This window comes from Erithacus rubecula, assembly GCF_903797595.1.
Source record: "Erithacus rubecula genome assembly, chromosome: 3".
Lineage (NCBI taxonomy): Eukaryota > Metazoa > Chordata > Aves > Passeriformes > Muscicapidae > Erithacus > Erithacus rubecula.
The window spans coordinates 104624289-104647363 of record NC_136689.1 but is presented as its reverse complement, the minus strand read 5'-3'; the positions used below and the strand labels follow the sequence as shown (position 1 = coordinate 104647363).

The window sequence follows — 23075 nt, the reverse complement described above, 5'->3', positions numbered from 1 at the left end:
AGAGATGAGCTTTGGTTTTCCTTTTTCTTCTTGCTTCACCAATTTAAACAACCTTCTTGGTGTTTGAGCCAGAAAGAGGTCAGACTCTGAGATGCTGGCAATGCCCTGTGTTCAGCAGGTGGAAATACCACATAGTGAAATGGAAAAGCAGAGATGTGAAAAGTTCATATTCTTAGCTGAAAAATATAATAGTCTGAAATGAAACACAATTTGTCACAGTGGACTGTCTTTCTGTATAACCGAAAGGTCCTTAAATATGTTCATCTTAAATGTGTGGAGGGGCAGGAAAATAAAATAATTACTAAGTACTAAAAAGGAATAAATAAATAAACCAAAACAAAACAAAAGAACTGAATTAGAAATCTACTCCAAAAGCTGGGAAACTAATAAAAACAATAAAAAGAAATAAAGACTCTAAACCACAGCTAAAATGCTTTGGGATAAATCTTGCCTGAAAATTGTAGGTGCAAACTTAGGTTCAGCAAGAAAAGAAAAAGAAACCTTAGTTTCATATTACAGTATTTTTTGTTATAGCATTCAGGAGAATGTGAGCCTTTCTGGATACATTGTCTATTCAAGAACCTAGAAGCTCTTTTGACTTCCCTTCAACTCTATTTCAGTTCATGCATGTTGGCTTCACTGTTGTTTCCTTTATGTCATAAATGAACAATTTAAGGTTGCTTAAATAACTGCAATCAACAAAATTAGCAAAAATGGTTGTAATATAATTGAATTTCTAGAATTAATACTATTTAGAATACTTCACTGCAACAAAGTTTGATGGCAAGGTTCACTCTATTACTTGCCACATGGATGAAACATGGAACAGGTTGTCCAGCAGAATTGTTCAAGACCAGGTTGGATGGGACTCTGAGCAACCTGGTCTAGTGGAAAGTGCCTCTGCCCATGGCAGGGGGATTGGAACAAGATAATCTTTAAGGTCTTTTCCAACACAAGTGATTCTCTGATTCTATGATCATAAGAAGTACCTCTGCTTCATAAGAGTTTACAGCCCTGACTGTGAACAGGAGGGAAAAAACAAATGCTATTCATGTTTTGGAGATAGGGAATATACTAGAAAATGTCCATTCTGACAGACTTGTCTTCCAAAATCGGGCTAAGGAAGACAAATCTCCTGATTTCATCTGTGGGGCTTTCTGGCCACATGTATTTTTTGGACACATTATACTTTCCTGAGTTGCAAATTCCAGAAGAGATGCCATGAGTGTCACCTGCATTACAGGCAGCCTGAGCTCAACCTCACTTTAGCCTGCGCACAAACCTGCCCTTGCCACAGGTGGTGCCATAGAATCTTTGGGAGCTTGGAACATTTTGGCCTAAAGCTGTGATTTGTCTATAGGAGTAGAAGGAAAAGATGAATGGGCTAGGCTGTTCTGGGATGTAGCAAATGGCATGTACCAAGGCTTTTTCCTCCAGAAATCATATTAGCCATTGATCTGGGAGCAAGGGACTTTGTGTTCCTTGGCTAAAGATGCCGATTTCCCAAAAGGAATATGTCTTGTGTGCTTAGGACACAATAATGTCAGGGTGTCTACTTTCCAGCTGTTTGCAGTATGTTCAAACCCCACTCACCCTGTTCCCTCCCTCCTCTCCCTCTGATTTCTGCATGGTGCACAAGTGATAACACATGCCAAGGCAGCAATCTAGCCAGGACCTTTCCTCAGAAAGCACAACTCCATTGTAAGAGACCTGGCAATGTAAATTTAATTGCTGCATGGGTTTGAACTTGACTGACAGTGCACATATATGCAATCAAGAGCAGATGAACTCTCCAAGATGTGAAAAATGTGCAGCAAAATGTGAAGCTTTTCTAGTAAAGATATTTTTTTCTTTTCAGCATAAATCCTATGTTATGACTTTACTTTCTGGCTGTCTACAGCTGCACCATCTTGGCTTTCTTCTTTTATGTCATTACTCACTACAGAATTTTATTTAAAATGTCTAGGAACTAAGGCTACATCTAAATTTGTCAGAAGTAAATAGCTTTGTAGATTTGGGCCTCTGTTCTCAAAGCCCATTGTCTCCATTGTGCTTTCTTTCCACACACTATGTATCTCTGTGACAAATGGTTATGGCTGTGTTTGATTTGAACATTGACTGAGGAGTACAAGCAGGGCAGGGGGGAACAGAAGGGTATAGGGAGCAAATATTCAATTTTAAAAACTTGTGCTATAAAATACATAATAATTTTCAAGTGAAAAGGACATCTTCATTTTCTAAATGGGTATTTTAAAATGATAGGCAATAATGGGAGAATAAGTCCATTATTCATTTATAAGGGAATTAGCATAACAAAGCTGCTTAATGTGAGAGTTCAGAAAGCTCTGATTAATAAATTAATCCTTATATTTTACAATAGGTCTGATTTTTAAAAATAATTTCTATAAGAAAGGGTTTTAATAATCTAAATGTTTTCCTTCAGAAAATTTAACCCTTTGTAAGCCACCCAGAGCAGAGACCAAGTTGAACTTCACGTGCAGATGGGTGCAAGTAAAGCTCTTAATAACTGATAGCTTTGCACAGGGTAAAGCTAGAGGCAGGACCAAAGACAGCTCCACTGGTGCCTTTGTGGCACATAGGGATCCATAACACTGGTGCTAGTAGCTAAACAGCACAATTTAAATTAATCTGCATGGTAATTAATATGAAAGAAAGAAAAAAGAATTCTGAGCCTTCAGTTTTGAGAAGAGTAGCCTGAATAGAGTTTGGGGTTTTTTTTGTTTTGTTTTTTTGTTTGTTTTTTTTTTTACATATCTTTAAATCCCTTTCATAATTTTTCTTTCTGTAAGTTACTTTTTGATGGGGACACAGTTTCTTAAACTTGCCTGCTCTTCTCCAGGTAGACTGCACAGTACAATTAAAAGCCTTTGCTTTCCTGAAAAAGTTTTGTTCCAGCTGAAACACTTTCCATATCAAGTTATTTTTCTGCTGTCTTGAGAAGACAAGTAAGGCATCATTCTCAATCTCCTTTTCTAAGAAAAGAGCCTTTTACTCTGTCTTCTTTTTTTAAGCTTCAGTGAATCTGGCCTTTTTATCTGAATAACCATAAACAGTTTTATTCAGGTTTATATTATTAGCACTATTGTTCCTATGTAGTTGTAAGCAATACTATTTGATGTATGGCATCATTCCTTGTCTATTTCTGTATTAACAATTTTAGATACAGCCTTTTTCTTCTTACAAGAAGACACTAATGAAACGAGCACTTTTTGATTCCATTCCTCTTTCCCCCCATAATTGACCTCTAATGCCATTATTTCCCTCCATGCAGGTCTAATAGGAGTGGACAAATCTTTCTGATTACTTTTGGAGGGTCAGAAAGGATGCTTACAATAGGAATCTTGAGATAAAATGCTAGTCACAATGAAGCAGAGAATGGTGAATTCTGCTCAGACACACTGAACACCACAGAATGCCTGATGCAGCTTGCTCCAGAATGCTTTTGAAAGCATCAGGAAGAGGATTAATGATGCAGTAACATAATAAGGAAGGCAGAAAAGAAAAAATAATGATCAAGTTGGCAGTTTCACCTCGAACAATATGAATGCCACTTTTACTGAACTTATCAGAGCACTCATAGTGTGGCTTGACCGGGGAATGTGGAAAAAAGAAAGGCCAAGAGGCTCTTTCTGACCCCCTCAGTTTAGGAGATTAGTCACTGCATAAGGACAGAAAGTTTCAGACATTGGGTTTGTGTTCCTTTGAATAATGCAAATGGAGTTTCCTTCTCTGGTCTACTGCCTACACATCATCAGCAAAACAACTGCAAACTTTATTTGGGCTGTCAGAGTAATAAAGTCTCATTTCTGATATTACCAACCTCTGTTCCTTCACCTGTGGACTCTTCTGGTATGTTCAACTTGTCTGTTCTCATCACACCTTTATTCTGTAAATCTAAAAGACAAGGCATTGCCTTGTTAAATGGAATAGGACAGCAGGGGGAAGAATCATTGTACACAAAAATAACAGTTTGAATCTAGACTGCACAGCAGTTCTTCACAAATAACTCTCACTTCAAATGCAAGCCAGAAGCAGAAGATCTTTGAAATGAAAGCATTTGACAGATTACATTCTCTAATAAGTCTCATATTGCAAAACAGAGGGGAAGACATTATTAGAAAACTGTTCCTAATTCATGTTTTATTACAAATTAATGATGCAAACAGGAAAACAGAAACTCCATTACTTATTTGCATAAGAATTCCTCCTTCAGCAAGCCTTCAGTTTATTTGTGATTCCTAACACTCCAGCTTTGGTTAAATTTATTATTTATATCTATATTATTTTGGTTTAATTATGTTTTCCTGTTGTCTAGAGTGCTTTAGAAAGAGCTGTGAAAACTTGGTGAAATCTATTTGGCAAAGCAAGACTGTCTTTACAGAAAAATTAAAAGGGTTTGCCAAGCTCATGAGCCCAAGGGTTGTATCATTTAAATCTTTCTCCTATTCTCACTGAAAAAAAGAACAGCCCTTAGAAATTACTTATTTGGCACTCAGCACTAGCCTCCATTTAATTGTTCTTCCCGTTGGCATTGCTGCCTCTCACAAGGAAAAAAAAATCCACTTTTGCAAGTTCTTTTAAGGTCCTATTCATATTCTTTCTCACTTCATTTCTGCTGTCCTAGTTCTTCTCTTCAACTGTTCTCACCATACTATATTCATAGAAGACACCTTTCTTTTTCAGCCAAGCCCTAGACACAAAACAGAGATTTGGTGGCAGTTGTTGACTTATCATCTTGGAGGTTCTGTTGAATCTTTTCCAACCTTAATGATTCTTATTCTCAAACATGTAAGGATGGCAATTTTTACTCTGTATAAATGTCTGCTCCATTTAAATTTGCGTATTTAAATTTATGTATGATTGTGCATTTTCAAGATTTCACTATAGAACCTGCAGGCTAAACTAGCAGAAAGACATGGGATTTAAGAGTATAAATTTGCTGAAGTTGACTAGCCAACTGTTACTTGTGGATTTTCAATCAAGACAATTTTTTATGTTAGTATTTACAGTTTTTCTTTACTATTCAGAATTCTAGCATAGCAATATTTCTGTATCAGTGATGATTTAAGATCTACCTATAGTCTTTAATTACTCTCTGTGCATCATTTGTTCTTTAGGTCCAGAAGACCTGTTCTCATATGTTGACTAAGTAATCAGTGTGAAATATTTCATCAAAGACTAGTCAGGGTTCACATTTATAAAATAAAAGATAGAGTCTGATAGAATGGCATTGATTCTCTGTCCTATCCAAAGATAGCTGCCAAATTAAAAACAATAAAGTATAAGGAGACACATGATGTTTCATTTCTGGTTAGCAAGGGAGAGTAATTCACGAGCCACAGGCAGGTCCATCAATCTCATCTGTCCAGAGATGAAACTCCATGTATAATAGAACGTCATCTAGTTTTTGTTGCCTTTTGCTTTGCTTTGTGGCTTTCCCATAAAATTCATCATTACAATAAAATGAGAAAATGAAAAATGAAGTTTGAGTGGTGTTCAAAATTATGCTGAAAAATCCACAAAACATCACCCCAACAGCAGCAACAGTCCCCCCCAATAAATATTTTATACACTACACAGCAAAAAAAAAATATTTTTTTCTTTTGGAAATATGACAATCTAATAACAAATCCATTCTGGAGTACTGCTTTCTCTTGGATATCATGTTTATAGTTAGAGATATTTCTAAGCATATGGACAATACAGCAGTGGGGGCACAAATGTACTGGGGGCACAACGTTTGTAATTCCTACTTTATAGGTTAGCCAGAGTATCAAATAAAGGTGTCTAAGAGCAGCTTCATCTGCAGTCTCTTCTTTTGGCGAGGAGCATCATTGCCACACTCATTCTGAGGCCAGGAAGTAGAGGAAAACACAAGTCAACAGCAATAATAATGTTTTATCCTTGGCTTCAGGCTCCATTTTCCCAGCTCAGCACCAGAGCAGATGCTGAAAGTAGACCAATAATTTTATAATCAAGTCATGTCTGTATCCTTCTGGTGACTTAGGGCATCAGAGATGGGGTTTGTGTAGGGTTTCCTTGGAAAATTCAAGTCTGCTCTTGCTCAGTCAGCCTTTTGGTTTATAGCAGTGGATGTGACTTTTTCTTTTCTTGACATGTGAGCAGAAGACTGTCAGCTAGCCAGGCAAGATACCAGTCATCCAGTCTCCCACGAGCAAAGGAGAAGTGTCAGATATGTATACAAAAAAAATATTATAATGAAAAATAACCTTTCACTTTCATTTTTGAAAGCTTTAGAAAAGCTGATGTAGTGTATGCTGATGCAGATACTGCCTAGGAACTAGGGAAAAAGGTGTTCTCCTGCTCTTCTCTAAGACAGCATTACAACTCAATCTGAGGTTTTAAAACCTATGGACAACACATATCATTTAAGAGCTAACTTTCAAGTTAAACTTCTGAACTTGCCCAGCTACTGTTAGGGATTAACTAATACAAAGCTCTAGCCTGTGAGACAGCAAGTGTAGTTTTTCTATTTCTCTCATTATCAACAAGAGTTTAGTCTTATAATCTTATTTAAAGTGTTGCCCTTGATCAAACATGTGCTTAACTGGATCACAACTTCATAACTGGTAAATGAAGAGAATCAAGGCAATGGAATCCATTTCTATAAAGACCTAATTAGGACAGTCAGCAGGGTTGTTTGGCTCATCTCTGGGATTTTTTAGTGCTTCCTGTGTTTATAAAAAGGCCCATAATGAATATGAAATAGTGAAGAAGAAATATTTTTTTAGGAGAATGATTCATAGTTGTTAATACTGAAAACTCCTTAAGCTGCTCAATACTAGAACCTCCAGAGGAGGTTTACTCTATATTTAGTATCTCCTTATGTCTTTGGTAGATGATTTACTCCTGACTAAATTTGAAAAAATGGGTAATGAATGAAGGTGAGATTATTCCTTCTTTTATGTTTCACTCTTCTGTATTAATAGACTTTACTTATGATATTTATATTTTTTAGTGAATCCTTTTGTAAATTTCAAATCTATTCAATTTTCAACATGGAATAGTTCTTCCAGCAGAAAAACTGATTACTTTTCCTGATAGTGGGAAGAGAACCAATTTCATAGGAATGGTGGCATTCCACATGATGGAAAGGGTTAGACATTGGTTACAATAAATCTCAGCATGTTTTGTTGTTATATCTTGCTTATATATGTTTATGTTGCATAGTACTTTAAAAGCTTCTACAGAGTTTAAAATAAAGGATCTAAGGGCTGAGTTTCGAATCTATTGCAGTGTCTTTATGACCTTTATGGTACTATTGCCTCAGAATGTGTGAAATGTGCAAAATGTACATGAGCCAGGCAGAACTACAAAACTCTCACAAGTTACACCCTGAGGCATGTAGCTCCAACACCACTCGACACAGAGTAGGTGTAAAAACAGCCAGTTTACAGGAGACCTTATTAACTAGATGTAAAGATTTAAAGTGCTACTGTGTGCAAATAACAGTCCTATTATTAGCTCACTTGAAAATACACTTTAAAAAAAGGTTTAGATATTAAAGTATGGAGGAATTACTCTACCAGGGATGCCTAATTGAAATTGTGAGAGGCCCAAAATGGCAGCTTTCCATTTCTCTTTCCATTTGTCTCAGGAAAGTCAGCTATATACACTCATGTCAGTGTCAGTAATGCTAACTTCAAGCTTTCAAAATTCATGAGTCAGCCCAAAAGAAGTTGTATCACTCGCCCAAAAATCATTAGGTTAAATAAAGGTGAGTGGTTCATCCATTCTTTTCCATCTCTCCCTCTATAAACTGCCGGGCTCATTTGCTTTCAGGAACTATTTTCTCAACTCTGGAGACCAGAAAGTTGTGCATATTTCAAATGAAAACTAGAAAGTCTCTTGGCACTCCATTAAGCTTTAGGCACAAGAATCAGGGAAAAAAAATATACACTGTAGCCTTTGTAATTAAAACAGTTTCTATCTCAATTTCGATATGAGAAGATATCTAAAAATCTCATGGTTCTGAATGTTTAATTTGGTATCACGAATAAAGGTCTTTTGGCCCAATACTCCTTTTCCTCTTTTAAAAAATAAGTGTCAGGATAGTACCTGAGTTTTAGAAAATCCTTCTGAAGTCACAGAGGAATATGTTTCACTTAGAACATCTGTAGTTACTCTCATTCATTTTTCAGTTTTGATGTAGAAATAGGGAATTATGGTGAATTTTTTGAACATTCCTGCATCTCTTTACTTTTCTGTTATCCACTTTTTTGTAAGCATATTTAAGAAGAGTTAGCAAATTCTGTTCAGCCTAGACATGAGAGAAAATTTGACTGCAATAACTAGCCAGATGACCATAAAAGTGCAAAGTCACTTTTTTTAGCTAGTAAAAAAATTTCTAAAGGTCTGGAATGAGATGTATTTGAGGAGAATATACTTAAATAAATGTGTCCTACCATTAGTAGTTAAAAAAAATGCTTCTGTCATTTATCCTGATTATTTAAAAAAATAAAAATGAAATTGCAAAGGGAGCATCTGGGGCTTCTATTCTTGTTGGTTTTTACTATTTACTTGTGAACAGCACTATATTCCATCATAAAATGGACTTTGTTCGGAGTTTTCATTCATTACAGACTTGTTGCTAATGGGGCAACTCATTAGTTCCAGCAGACACAGCTAAGACTAAGGTCCCCATGCCCTGGATTTTGTTAACAAAATTTGCTCCAGGAAAAGGAGTAAAAAAGTTCCAGCAATACAGAGCAGAACTGATTTAGATGCCACTTAGGTAATCCCTATGGGACACACTAAGGATGCTGAGAGGTCAGGTTATTGACATCAGGAGAATACTCTCAACTATTTTTGAAAGATTATTGAGATCACGAAATGTCCCAATGGCCAAAGAAAAGCAGATGTTCTCCCCATATTCACAAAAAGGCCCAAAATGTAATCAAAGGAATTCCTGTCCAGTCAACATCACCTCAGGCCCTGGAAAAAACATCTAGCAAGTCCTTTTGGAAGCCACTTCTGGATTCGTGAAGTAGAGGAAGGTGATTTGGCATATCTAGCAGTAATTGAAGCAGAAAAACCACACCTGGCCAATCAAATGGCTGTCTTGTATGATTAAATTACTAGATCTGTGAATTACTGTTAGCCAGATACTGGCTACTTTGCTTTTAGCACAGCATTAGACACAGTATCTAAGTCAGGACATTATGGTCTAGGTGGACACAACCTCTACAGAGAGCTGTTTGTGGTTGGTACTCTACCTGCAGGTTGATTACAGGTGGAGCATGGAGTGGTCTGTATTGGGACTGTTCCTGTTCAGTATCTTTATCAATACCTGGAGGAGGAGATCAAGTGCACCCTTGCCAAGTTTGCAGCTTACACCAAACTGAGGGGTGCAGTCAATGTGCTCAAGGGCAAAGTTTTCTTCCAAGGGGACCTAGACAGACTAGAAGAAGAGGCCAATAAGGAACTGGAGAAGGGTAAATGCAAGGTCCTGCACCTTGGACAGATTAACCCCCTGTAGCAATATGGGCTGGGGACTGGCCAGCTGAGGAGTGGGTCTGCTGGACAAGGTCTGTGGGTGCTGGTTCACAGTGGGCTAGAGAGGAGCCAGAAGTGTGCCCTGACAGCAAGGCAGGTTCTCAGCATCCTGGGCTGTGCTCATCAGAGGATGTCCAGGGTATCCCTGAAAGTGATTATTTACTTGACACTTGATAGGCCACACAGAACGCTGTATCCAGCTTTGAGCTCAAGAAAATTTTTGATAAAGTGAAGTAACAGAATAGGTGAGGCTGTGAAATCTTCAGCTTTAGAGCTTATGGGGACTGGACTGGAGAAAATGCTGAGCAACACAGTGTGACTTTCCAGCTGATCCTGTTTTGAGTGGAAGATTGGAGTCTCTGACTCTTTGAGGTTCCTTCCAACCATAGTGATTTTATGATTGATTTCTAACTAACTGTACTTTCTAACTAACATTAAACACAATTTCCAAGGGCAATGCTAGTTTGCCTGGAGAAAATGTGGCAGAAGTAAAGACTGAATATATCAAAGATAATTTGAATCCAGTGAACTGTCTGAATCTTGATCCCTCAAAACACAAATGCTTCATGTAAAAGAAAATATGTTTTTGATCTTCAGATAAAAAAGCCCATTGGTATCAACTATTCAAGTATAAATATTTTGTCTAAAATTAGAATAAAACCTTTCTGTGTCTCAAAGCTAGTAAATTTTACCAGTTTTATGAAAATTAAAAGTATATTTAATTTGCTAGTGATCTGAAAAATACAATTATTTACACATATTTCCTGAATAAATGTTTGTTTAAGGCTGTAACTTGGTTTATGTCTTCATTGTTCCAAGAGATTGTAATGGGGTTTATTTTCTATATTGCAGGAAAGTGATATAGTACTGAAAATTGTGTAAATTGGAAGAGGGAGTCAAAGCTTCACCAAAATACTTTGTTCCCTTCTTCCTCCTCTGTTACTGTGATAGGTATGTGTGTGTGAGGGGGGTGCATATTTAAACAAACAAAAGCATTTTCTTATTTCTTCCCTTGTCTTTTGTCAGTTTGTTAACTGAGGTATGACATTACCATCACTTTGAAAAATCAAATTTAGTTGGATTACTTTGAGTTCAAAGTAGAACTCCAGTTCCTAGCTCTAGTAATATAAACCCAAAATTTCCAGACTGATGTTTCTGCAGAACAGGATGAATACTGTCTCTTCATGTCAAACAAATAAATAATCCTCAAAGTAAATCAGTCTCAAGAAGCAGGTCTCAAGAAACAATGGTCCAAGCAGTTAATATACAAGCTAGGGTTTCAGCATTCTTGATAATGACAGGAGAAGTAGGACAGAAATCCAAAATTCTCTTTTCTGGAAAAAATGTAGCTGAAAAGGAAGTGTGACAAGGTGCATGAAGGAATGGAGTCTAACATCTCATTTATCTAAATGTCTAGAAAATTTTAATCACAATCATATTCAAGATGTGTGCCTCTCTCCCAAAGCAGCTAATTTTTCCAGGTAAACAAGCACAAAGAAATAATGAGTGGGACAATTTTGTACTCTCATACAGGAAGTCCACAGTGAGGCCTTTGCACAAATTGCCCTGAAAAAATTCAGTCAAGAGAGGAGAATGATGATCACTTACAAGTAATAGTTTTGATGTACCATCTGGAAAAGGAAATTTTTAAAAAGGGGGAAAAGGACCATGAAAACTCTCCTTACCATAATAGTCAATTCTTTCAGAAAATAATTCACTTTTTAACTTCCATGAGGCTGATTCCTACTACAAGAAATATTTCCTTTATCCCTAAGACACCTTACTTGAATCAAGCACAAAAGACATTTTTCACAAGTGAAAACTAGAGGAACAACCACTACAGCAACATCAGCAAGAAACTTAAATGCACATTCAAAGAACAAGTTAAAACCCTAATTGTGAAATTCATGAAGTGGCAACTTTGAGATGCAGATCAATCAAAGGCAGGATTGATACAAGGGCAGGTATAGATTCTTCCATCTCCATTCGCTGGGCAGTATGTATATATTGCATTTTGCTGCAATTGTTTCTAAGCCCAGGACCCTTATGATTCATTGGCAGAAGCTACACTGTGTCAGCTAAAATGGAGTCTTTCTCTGCAGGTAGAATCTGAATCATGTTTCTCTTAGCAGAAAACTCTCCTTGCATATCTGACAAGTTATTCCGCAACTATATCCTTTAAAATTTTTTAGAAAAGAAAAATTCATATTTCTTACTGAGACAGACACACTTGATTTTCTGGAATATAAAAGAATTGTTAGAATGAATTGTTAGAATGCTAGTAGGCTCTTTCATATAAGCAGCATCTCAAAATATCTTTGCGTAGATTGATCCTTCACTGATTTCTTCTGACTTGTCTGGAAGGCCAAGTGTGTTTCCTGTCACTGGTAGCATTGCTGAAGGAAGAATTTGGAGAAATTCAGGCCAGCTTTCAAAAACTGCATACAGCAAACACACCCAGGTTATATGGTTAACTCTGTAATTTAGAATAGCAAGCAGGCAGGTGAGAGGCTAAATAAGATTAAGAGATGGCAGCATCAACTAACCTATTGCAGTGCTGGTGGGAGTGGAGAGGCAGGGGAATCTGAGCTGCAGCAGCCAAACACTTCTCCAGAGCTGTCTGCTAGGTATGCAGATATTTCAGATTCCAAGGTGGAGGGAGGTATTCTTTATCAAGGTCCTCTTTTAGAGGTACATGATTTGTGAAGGAATGGCTGCTGAAAAAAAAAAGGAGCATGGACAAACATGCAGATGAGTACTCCTTGTATTTCTCCTCTCTGATTTCCTCTCTTGTGTTACTTGGGAGTCATCACCATCTTCTGTATTTTCTTATGGCAAAATCAGAAGCACTGATTCACTTCATGGATCATTTACTGTGAGCATCACAGGTAGCTGCAAGGAGTATATATTTTGACTCATGATTCAAATCTCACCAAGCTTTCATAGTGCCAAAAGAACAATATTCTTTGAAAGCTTAATAAGTTATAATGAGTAAGTAAAATTTGTGAAGCGTGAATACAGGATTGTTTTTTGTAACATTCATATTTTCCATCCTACAATAAATAAACTACTATTCATTTGGAAGTGTCAGAGATAACTAAAAGGAGCATGCTTATTTAAGCATCTTCTCATTTTGCACATGTGCAGAGCAATGATTGGTATTTAGTATTTATGAGTCTAGGGATCCCTTACTGTGTTAATGTAGTTGTAGTTCTCATAAATTTCTGTCTTTATTACTTAGAACATTTGTATGTTTTGGTGAACACAGTGGTAAAGTAATGTGGAAGGCAGTACAGCCCCATTGCTTTATCCTTGAATGAGTGCTGTGATTCTTGTGTGGCCTTGAGCAAACCATCCCTCTTCCTCTGTGGTTGGTAGTCTGTTTCTGCAGTGGTCCCTGGAAGAGAGGTGCCACACATTATCTTTGTATTTCTCATTGTTCTGAGAATGTCCTCAGAGGTCTTACCCACATCTTTACAGCAGCTGGTTGAAAAACTACACTTCCCTTTTATCAGACCCTGTCACTCTTTTGTATTAGACACAACATGTGATAGGAGAGGATAATTGACAAATAGGGTATAACTGTTGTCCAAAGATTAGAGTTTGTGACTTCTAGTTTTACTTTGGATCCAGGCATTGTCTTCGTAATTTACACATTGATATTTGTTTGCACTTCTCAAGGACTCTCAGAAACTATGAGGGTTCTGGCTTCTACTTGGCCATCCTGTAAAGACATACATAAGGAAACATTTTTTCCCACTGAAAATATGCAAAAGTTGTCCCCTTTATGTTCTGAGAGTGATGCATGACAGTCTGAAAGAGGAATGAGAGAAGATGAGAATCTAAGTTTGCTTTTTATTTCATGTGAAGTCAATTCCATGAATGTTGTCCTTGCAATCTCCCAACAGTGTCCCTAAGGGTTCAGAGTCCTCTTTAAAGGTGGATAATGTTGCCAAGGAACTTTGACATTGCTGATAAATGATTCTACATAAGGGTGAATCATTGATTTATTGTCTGCAGTGTGAGATTGAAATTTGTAAGAATGGAGTATCTATGAACTTGTATAGACTGTTATTTGTAGCCATGGCTTTCTGCTGGCCACTTCTAAAAGAGAGTAGCTGATGATGTGAAGGGAAAAGGAACAGATAATGTAACTTGGAAATTCTTAAGTATTGAGGAGCTGGAAACTGGTGAGAAATCATCAGTCACTTGACCTTCAAGTGAGGAATGGAGGTGTTTGTCGCATAAAATAGAAGCTCTTTGGGAGAGTTCCAGAAGGGAGATGAGTGGGTCAATTTACTGCTTGGCTCCTGTCTGTCTCTGCTGTGTTTCTTCATTCTCCACAGCTCCTAATGACACTAGGCAGGCTCAGAGAGAGAGAAGAGTGTCTCTCTCTTGTCTGAAATTGCATATCTAATTCAATGTTAGACCATTAGATCTGAATTCTGCCTTGATGATAGGCATTTTATAATCCTCTAATCAAAAATGAGAAAAACCCCACAATAAGCACACAGCCATTTCCATTGAGCCAGAAAGTGATATTGCCATCATTTATCTTTGTGGTTATGTCTCATTAAGAAATTTTATGTTTTCTCACTTCTCTTTATTTTTTATTCTATATTAAAGCATGAAGAGAAAAAGGGGCACTTTTTAAAGAAATAGATGTTTGTAGACAAATTAAATCTCATTTAATTAATAAAAGTATTTGCCCCACAAAAATGGGATTTACTTTTAAAGTATGAAAGACAATCAAAATACATTGCAAGTGTTTCTGAAACTGGACTGCTTACAATCAACATTGTAATCCACACATTGTAGTTTATGCAACTCAGGCTAGTGCTTGCAAGATATTCATTGGGACTTACTCAAAAACATTGATGTAAGTCCTTAAATATTTGCAATATTTTGGGAAATCAATACATTTTTGTCTTTTAACTCTGTGTAGCAACTAAGCACTGTGGAGCCACTTGCCCACCATCCTCCTGTGAGGAGGATAATCAACCCGTGGTCTGAGACAAAAAAGGTCTAATAATTGAAGCTAAGTAAAATATAGCAATATGCTAATAAAAGTAATTACAATGACAATATCAGGAAAAGTAATTGTAAAGAAAAGGAGCAAGAGACAGTAATTAAACCTAAGAAAATAAAACTGATACGCAATATAATTGGTTGCCTCCTGCTGATCAATGCCCAGCCTGTCCCTCAGTAGAAATTGGCATCTCCCAAACAAGCTGCCCCAGTTTGTATACTGGCCACAACATTCTATGGAATGGAATATCTTTATGACCAATTCAGGTCAGCTGTCCTGGTCATGGTCCCTCACAGCTTCTTCTGAGAAGTCCCGGATTTAGGGTTAGCAGCTGTAAAGAAATCCGTCTGTTATCAATATTATTCTCTTACTGAGTCCAAAGTGCAGCACTTGACCAGCTATGGAGAAGAAAACTAGCTCTATAGCACAGGAAACCAGAACATACATTAAGGAATTTTAAGCCACAAGCAGTTTACAAGAAAAAATATGAATGACATGCATCAAATAAGTTATGATCACTCATAGAGTCTTAATAGCAATCATGATAATATGACAATATGATAGAATATAATATTATGATAATATGTTTTCAAGTGTTCATATTTTGGAAGCGGATTCCTCTACATTTAATTTTTGCTTCAATAGAGTTGTCTTAAATAATGAGATTATTGGCAGGAGCTAAAAGCATTTCTGTGCTTTTAAGAGGAATATAAGGAAAAGATTTTTGGAGAACGTGTTTCCCAAGAGTAGAACATAAAAAGTATAGACGAGGGAAGGATCCTGAACTGACTTCCACTATTACATAACTAAGTGAATGTACTTTACTTTAAAACAAATGCTCCATTACAAGTATCTTTGTGATCTAGCATGCTGGGAAGTGTCCTTGGTTTCCATAAAACTGATTTCCCAACTATCTAATTACTGGAGTAAGAATTTTTCAAGACAGTTATTGTATCAATGCATATGAGGCAATAAGAGTTTGGCTGGAGAAAGAGCAGAATAAAGACAAAATAAAGGTGAAGCATGTAATTAAAAAAAATAATTATTTCAGCTATGGATTATTCTTACTTTTTCTTGATGTAGCATCACACCATGCACTAACCAAAGCTGCAAAAATACCACATATTCCTGGTCTCCTACTAAGATTAGATATTCTTGTTTTCAAAAAAACACTAAATGAAATGAGTAAAGCTCTGCATTTCAGTTGCAGCTCTCCAATAACATGCATCTGGTGTTACCTACGCATCTATGCAGTTTGTCCAGCCTAAAAATTCTGCAGTGTGATTTATACACATGCCAAAATACTAATCAAGCTTCACAGGTATGCTCTGGTTACCTCTCAGCACAAAGGAAGCACAATACTTGCCTACGCAGTAGTTTTGCCAATTCCTTTCTAAATACCCTGCATTATCAGATCAAGGTAGATGCAAATTTAATTGAAAAGGAGGAGCTGAGTAGCTGCTACAACATAATGGGCCAGTGAAGTGTGCAGAGTTCTTGCATTTCTGACTGCAAATCTAGGTGGAGGTAAAGGTTTGGGCACCCTATGGAGCATGCACATTGGTTCTGTTGAGCAGGAATGAGCTCTCTCTGTTGTTCTTCAGCATCTCTGATATATCAGCATGCTCTACTGCAGGACTAGAAAGAACCTGACACCTGTCAGTGTCCATGTTTCTCTACAGAAACACTCATGTGCCATATGCCAGGGACTCAGGGCTGCCAGCCTGCACCAATTGCTTCTGTGCCTCTGACTGGACTGCTACATTCCTAGAAATCATAGAGGAAAACAGTGAATTGGTAGCAATTCACTGTTAGTGAATTAGTATTGTGGGCAGAGCAAAGCCCCAGGACACTAAGCAAAAGCTGTGTTCATATCTAGTTTATAATTTATCTTGCTTATTTCCATGTGATATCAAAGGTGGTATCCAGATAATTTTAATAGATAATTAAGGAAATGGCCTAAGTGTACCAAAACCTGCTTTATTGTCAAAAAAATTGCCTTGCTACTCATTATTTTTTCATCCTTTGCTATCTTCTTCCATGCAGTGCTAGAACATTTATTTCCACTGAGAAATGTAATTTTACTATAATCAAAGTAATGTACTTGTCCACTTTGGTGCTCAAAGCAATTGGGAAGAAAGCCTAAAACTTTATTATTTCCTTGATTCATTTGAATAAAGTCAAAAACCATTATTTTAATGAAATGGAAATATGCTTTCTGACTTGGGGTTTGATTTTAATATTGTAGGGAAATGTGTGGCTTAAGTAGGTATGCTGGATTAAATGTTAAGTGCATTACCATATTTTACATAAGGATATAGAGAGTTGCTTCAAAAACTTGACAGGAGAATTTTCTATTGTTTAAGGCACTCAAAATCAAAACGTGTCACAAAGTCAAGTTGATGTCACCAAGAATTCTTTGCAGAAATTTTACAGTGATATTGTAATGTTTAATTTTTATATATCTGCACTGTGCATTTGACAGTCTTCATTTAGAAATCATGCATCTGATTCTTATTATTTTTGTATCCTTAATAATACAGTAGCATTTCGTAAACTGTTAAAAATAAAATATCCATACCGAGTGAAAATTTTGTTTTGAGTTTTTTCAATTTCTGTTCAGAATTCACTCATATTAACACCTTTTAAAATATATTTTTACCCTGTTCTGTTCTGTATTCTGTCTCACTGAATAAAAATAACCATTTTTATTGAAATTAAAATAATGTATCATTTCTAAATTAAGGATTTTAATTAAAATAACTGTCCCATTTCAGTTTTCAGAAAGTCTTTCTCCTTGCAAGAAGGTTTTTGTTTTTGATCTTTTATGGGTTTATTTTTTTTTATCAGTGATCATAACATCTTCTTTAGTTTTTATGTCCTTTTCTGTGAAAAAGGAATTCAATTTTTTTTGACCAGCATAGTAACTGCTTGTAGTATGTGGACATACGCTTTACAGATACACAAAAATAGCATTTTTCGTTTGTTACTATTTTATTGTTTTGTCCCAAAGAACATGTTGCCATGTCAACATCCTGTCAGGTCCAATGGCAACAACTGGGTGCAGCATAACACACAATACATGAGGACAAGGTGTAGAAGAAGCGATTAAAATCTGCACCATTCTGTTTTGAGGCAGCTACCCACACACTGTTATTTCTGGTAACAAATGTCAGAAGTGCTTACAGCCCAGCCAGCTCAGAGACTGGTGGGTGCTCCTTATTCTCTGTGGCTGAAACTAATTTGGGATCATGGTCTGTTTTCACAGTGCTCCTCTCGTTTCAGAGGGACAGCACAGAATGCCTGTGCTCAGTGGGTGCCTCCTGCTCCGGACTGCAGGTGGTGGCACCAGGTGCCCATGCACCCTCCCACGAGGAGATCTGCTGGAGCTGCACAGAGCACCTTGTCAGTGACTTGGGAACCAATTTTACTGCAATAACTTTAAACAATTCTTGCCTTCCTTCATTTTCCATAGAAAACTCCCTCTTCCTCTGATACCTTTTCTAGCACTGAAAACTAAAGCAAACTTGCTTTGCAACGTAACACATTCTAACCTCTCAAGCCACTGCTAAAGTCACACATTTTCTGCATTTTCTGTCCTGGCCACAATATTTTCCATGTTTTTTTCTTGCTTTTGGGGTGCATTTAAATAATTTCCTAGTCAGAGTAACCTATTCTAATCTTGTTTCGGTATTATTTTGGCCCATATAATTAATTCAAAGGAAAACAGCTCCCTCATCCTTAGTTCCTAGGAAACCTTTTCTGGTAATTCATATTGACAGCAGTGAGTTGTGACATTTATCGGTGAGGTGAAGCTGACCAGCTGCAGGGCTCCTGACTGATTTACTCAGCCAACAAGCTGCTCATGATTCCAGCCAAGTATTGACTTTCCCTTCCATCCCCTCTAGTTAGAAAGAAAATACAGAGGCATTTTTTATCGCTACATTTTTATTTCTATGAGTTAAGTTGAAAGCTAAAATAGGGACCACCGACTATATCTCCCCCCCAAAATTTAATTTCTTAATGCAAAAGGATTTTAATATTTTCAAGGAAAGAAAATTAGCATTGAATCTAAACTAGTGAAATATAAAATAAACAAGCAGATTTGATCTAACGTTATTGGAATCACTTACTTCAATAGCAATGAGCTTCAGTCTCATAAACAACCTGCCTGCAAAAAAATTACTTTTGTGATGAAAAAGCTAAAAATTCAAACTTAGATAATTTCTACTCTTCAAGTTCAAAAGCAAAATGTTCTGCAAGTATTCTAGGATTTTGTATTTTTAAGGCTTAGATACCAATAGAAGTCAAGGATAGAGAATTTTCTGGATTTCTCTAGTTTCTCTCACTTTTTAAGTCCCCCTTTTTTTTTTTTTTTGTGGACTAACCCTGAGCCACAGTCGAACTTAAGGAAGGCATGAGTATTTCTAGAACTGACATTTTCAAGCACCAGTGAATTACTGAATCACTCATTCTTGGCACTGATACATTATATCCATAATTGTTCTGCTTGAGGAGGTGACATTTCCAGAAATGGCAGTTCAGCGTGACAAAGGACACAACACTGCTGGGAAGATAAGTGAAAGGTGACAAGACCATGCAGCTGCCAAGGAACAGGCACTCTTCCGTACATCAGCTCTGGATGTAACCAAGTTCAAGAGTTGTAGTCTTGATGGAGAGTCAAGTCAAACCTCCATTGCTAATGCTCTGATCTGATTTCTGCAATATGGACTGCTGGAATTAACACAAAGGCCATTACTGGAGCCTTTAGACCTGATGAAAGACATCCAAAGTGACTGCTGAGATGAGTATAGAAAACAGGTAGGTAAAACAGGTGACAAAAACGGGAGGGCAAAGCACCTCAGAAAAGAATGGTGAGAAGGGAGCTTCTGATGGATCAGGAAAATAAGTTGTCACCATTATTACAAGAACTGTGGGACAGATAAAATGGCCACTGGCACAAATGCTCTCATTTCATGGTGACTGCAATTTAAATATAATTTATTGAAACTTCAGTGTTTGTGCTAAAACTATTAAACCAGTTATTACACTAAGGATCATCATACTCAAAGTAATCCCAAAAGTTAGTCCATAGATATTAAGCATGTGCAACTCCATATGTTGCACATACCATCCTGATTGCTACATACACCCAGAGAAACTAAAATACATATGTACCTAAACTATTCTTTCCTGTGTAAAGGCATTATGTATTATGATGTTCATTTATTTCATGCAACAATGTTTGAAGAATGAGTGTATTTCTACAGATGCACTTGGGAAAAGAGCACATTTTCAATCTGTCTTTAGAGCAAGTCCTTTACCAAGAAAATATATTAAGTTGCCTGTTTGAAGTGCTGTGGCTTCTTCAAAAGTAGCTGTGAAAAACGCCTTTTGTCATTCCTCCCCAGTGCATTATGTTGTGACAAGGCAGTCATGTTACATAACGTGATGGGACTGATACCAAATAGCATGTGAAAGATTTGATCTCTTTCCCTTTTAGTACGAGTATCCTGAGCTGTGAGTGGATGGACTTTGGAGGGTCTTTTTTTTCTCTTTAATGAGAAGGAACAAAGGAACACTCCGTTTGAAAGTCCTTTCAAAGGAGCTGCCATTAGAAATTTTGCTAATATTTTCTTTACATCTATTAGCTGAAAACCGTCTTCATCTTTAAAATATGCACATTGTTTCTGTCTCCCTCTTCCCCCTGTCTTATCAAGAGCAGATTTTTATTAGGGCCTATAAAACAGGCTCTGAGAAACTTAAGCATGTAATCCTCTGTGGTTCATGGCAACACGTGGTGAGGTGCATTCTGCACTGTCAGTGACCCACTGGCTTGACCCATTTAATTCTTAGAGCTAACAGCAGCAGGGGAGAAGGAGGAAGGAGGGCACTGAGAAGTCACTAGGAGAGGGAGGGACCAGCAGGGATGTAGGAGGCTGAAAAGCAGGAGTTCTTTCCCTCTCCCACTATATATTTCTGAAACTGTTGCCGGTTTGGACTCCCTGAATCCAGTGTGTTGAGAAAGTTGCCTCTTTTCAGAAGTATACTGAGCAGTTATTTTTCCTGCTATAGATTAAACCAGCACAATGTAATCCAAAAACAGTGTAATCCAACTGCTCATAATAGAGTTATCCCAGAGATAGCATTGGCCCATCAGTGTAATTGCTGTGGGTTAAGTGGCTTCAGAAACCAGGTTAACTGGAGATTTACTGTGTAACAAACAGGTTTTTGCAAAGAAGAGTTTGAAAAATTAAACAGACTAGTCTTTCAGTTAAAGACTTGCAATCAATAAACCCAACCCCTCTGTCTTTCTGAAAAGTAAATCTTCATTGCATTTTACTGACCTGCCTGAAACTGTTTTTATCGTCAGAGGACAGCAGAACCAGCTGAGAGTGTACTCTAGAAGAAGAAAGAAAACAGTGGCAATTAAAAAACATAAGACAAAAATTCATGAAACTTTATAGTCATATCCTATTTATATTTAATAAGTGTCTAAGCAATGTTCTATTGATGATTGAGAATGTACAGTACAGTGATAGTACTTGGAAAACTCTCTCTGGAATTTAACCAACCATAATCCAAACCATGACAATGCCTCTGATTGTATGTTAATACTATCAGTGACACACACTTTAATCACAGACTTCAACATGAGCAAATAACAAACACAGCTTTTAAAATGTACTTATCAAAGGGAAAATGAAATAACTCCAAACATTCAACTTAATGTCAAATATGTCAGTATGTCAACTTCCTAACAGGATTGTTTCTAAAGTGAGAGATTGTGAACTGACAAATTAATAGATACATGCTTTCATTATTACATTTTCCACAACTCTAGAAAGTGAGGTCATGTTTACTTTTGCTATCACCAAAACTCATGAGATAGACTATAGGATGATATCAAGGCCCCAAAATACACTCTTGTAGGAGGACTGGGATTATTTCCCTGGATCAATCCAAGATCTCTTCTAGAACTATGTCCCGCTCCTGATTAAACTCAAGAGTCTATGAAATACATGATTGTTAAAAGCCATCATGGTCTATGTTTCCAAGTGTTTCAGCGAGACAGTGTTTATAAATTCTGATTGCTCTAGGGAAGGGGTCTTTATAACACGCTGTTAAAATCTGATTTTACAATTATGGGAGAGATGTCTTTGCCTGAATTAAGGTGCAAACAAGACTACATGGTGAAGTCAATTGTATGGATTTTATTTAACAAATTATGTGAGGTAGAGAGAGATAGAAACAAATAGAAAAAAGGGAACAGGGAAAGAAATAGACTGTCAGAGAGTCAGATTAAGAGATAATATTCCATCACCCTTGGATCCAAATAGCATTCTGGTGGTCCACTTCTTCTGATCTTCTCAGTGGCAGGGATCCCAAGGTCACTCAAAACCTCACATATATACATTTTAGCAAACAAAGTAATCAATTCTCATTGGCTAACACTTCTCTTATACTACTGTTGAAATTATTCCTTTGCTAATCAGTCCCATGCTCAGTCTTCCTCCTCTTTTGACCTGAGCTTCACATCTTGAGTCAATGGGTTACAGCTTGCCCCTGCCAGACCTAGACAGGGCTAATTTTCAGCACAGCTGCTGAGTTGCCTGTCCTTGTGAGTACATTCTTCTTCTCCAGTCTTCTTTGATTGTAGTTAAACCTAAGATAATTGGACAATAGTACCACCTTTGTCTTAGCTCAAGTCAGGTGGCTTAACTCACATCCAAATTCTCAGAATTCAGGAGGCGCATTCAGGCAGGGGATAGAGGGAGCAGATCAGCAGTTGCTTCTTTGCACTGCTTGCTACAATGGGAAAAGTCCTTCTTTGATCTTAACAGCATTTGAGGCAATTAAATCTTTTACACATGCACTAACAATTCTTCAGATTTTCAGCAGTGTATTTGCATAGTGCAATGTCTCATTTACTGCTCAGCAGTCCTGTCTATACCTCACTCCTATCTCAGTTTACTGGTGCTTCAAATAATCATGAATTAATATGTCTGCTTTAAAGACAGGCCATCCAAAAAGTTCAAGGCTCTACTCTCTTTTAGCATTCTCTCTGGAAACAGCACATTTAGCCCTCTGGTACAACCCTTCCCAAAAGGTCTTCGATGTTATGCAAGTCCTACTCCTGGACTGAAGACTAGAAGCCAATCTTGTGTCCATGGCTTTCTGCTCTTTTGAGGATTTAGTCTATTTGAAAAGGCTGTAGGGATCTATTCATTGTCCAAGTAACGTAAAGTACCTGAACACTGAAATCAAACTGAGAATTAATGTTAATAATTATATAAAAGCATTATCTACATAGCTTAGAAACTGAAAGAGTGCAGGTTTGTAAGCTGTCTTGGATAAATATGTAAATGTCGTAAAATCATTCATATTTTCTGTGTGTGTCAGCTCATTCAGGAATTAGAGAACTTCCTCTTTTGGACAGTGACAAATGAAAAGCTGCTTCTTGTGAAGAGAAACTGGAAAGGACGAAAATTATTTGTAGATTCAAATG

General features: G+C 37.1%; 1 long non-coding RNA gene across 1 annotated transcript; it reads right to left on the bottom strand.

The window, feature by feature from the left end:
• Positions 1-20875: 20875 nt before the first annotated feature.
• On the bottom strand, positions 20876-22793 carry LOC306800086. The gene is made up of 2 exons (XR_013773753.1): positions 22702-22793; positions 20876-20966 (listed from the first exon to the last, which is right to left on the bottom strand). It is a non-coding gene; the product is annotated as an uncharacterized lncRNA (long non-coding RNA).
• Positions 22794-23075: the final 282 nt, after the last annotated feature.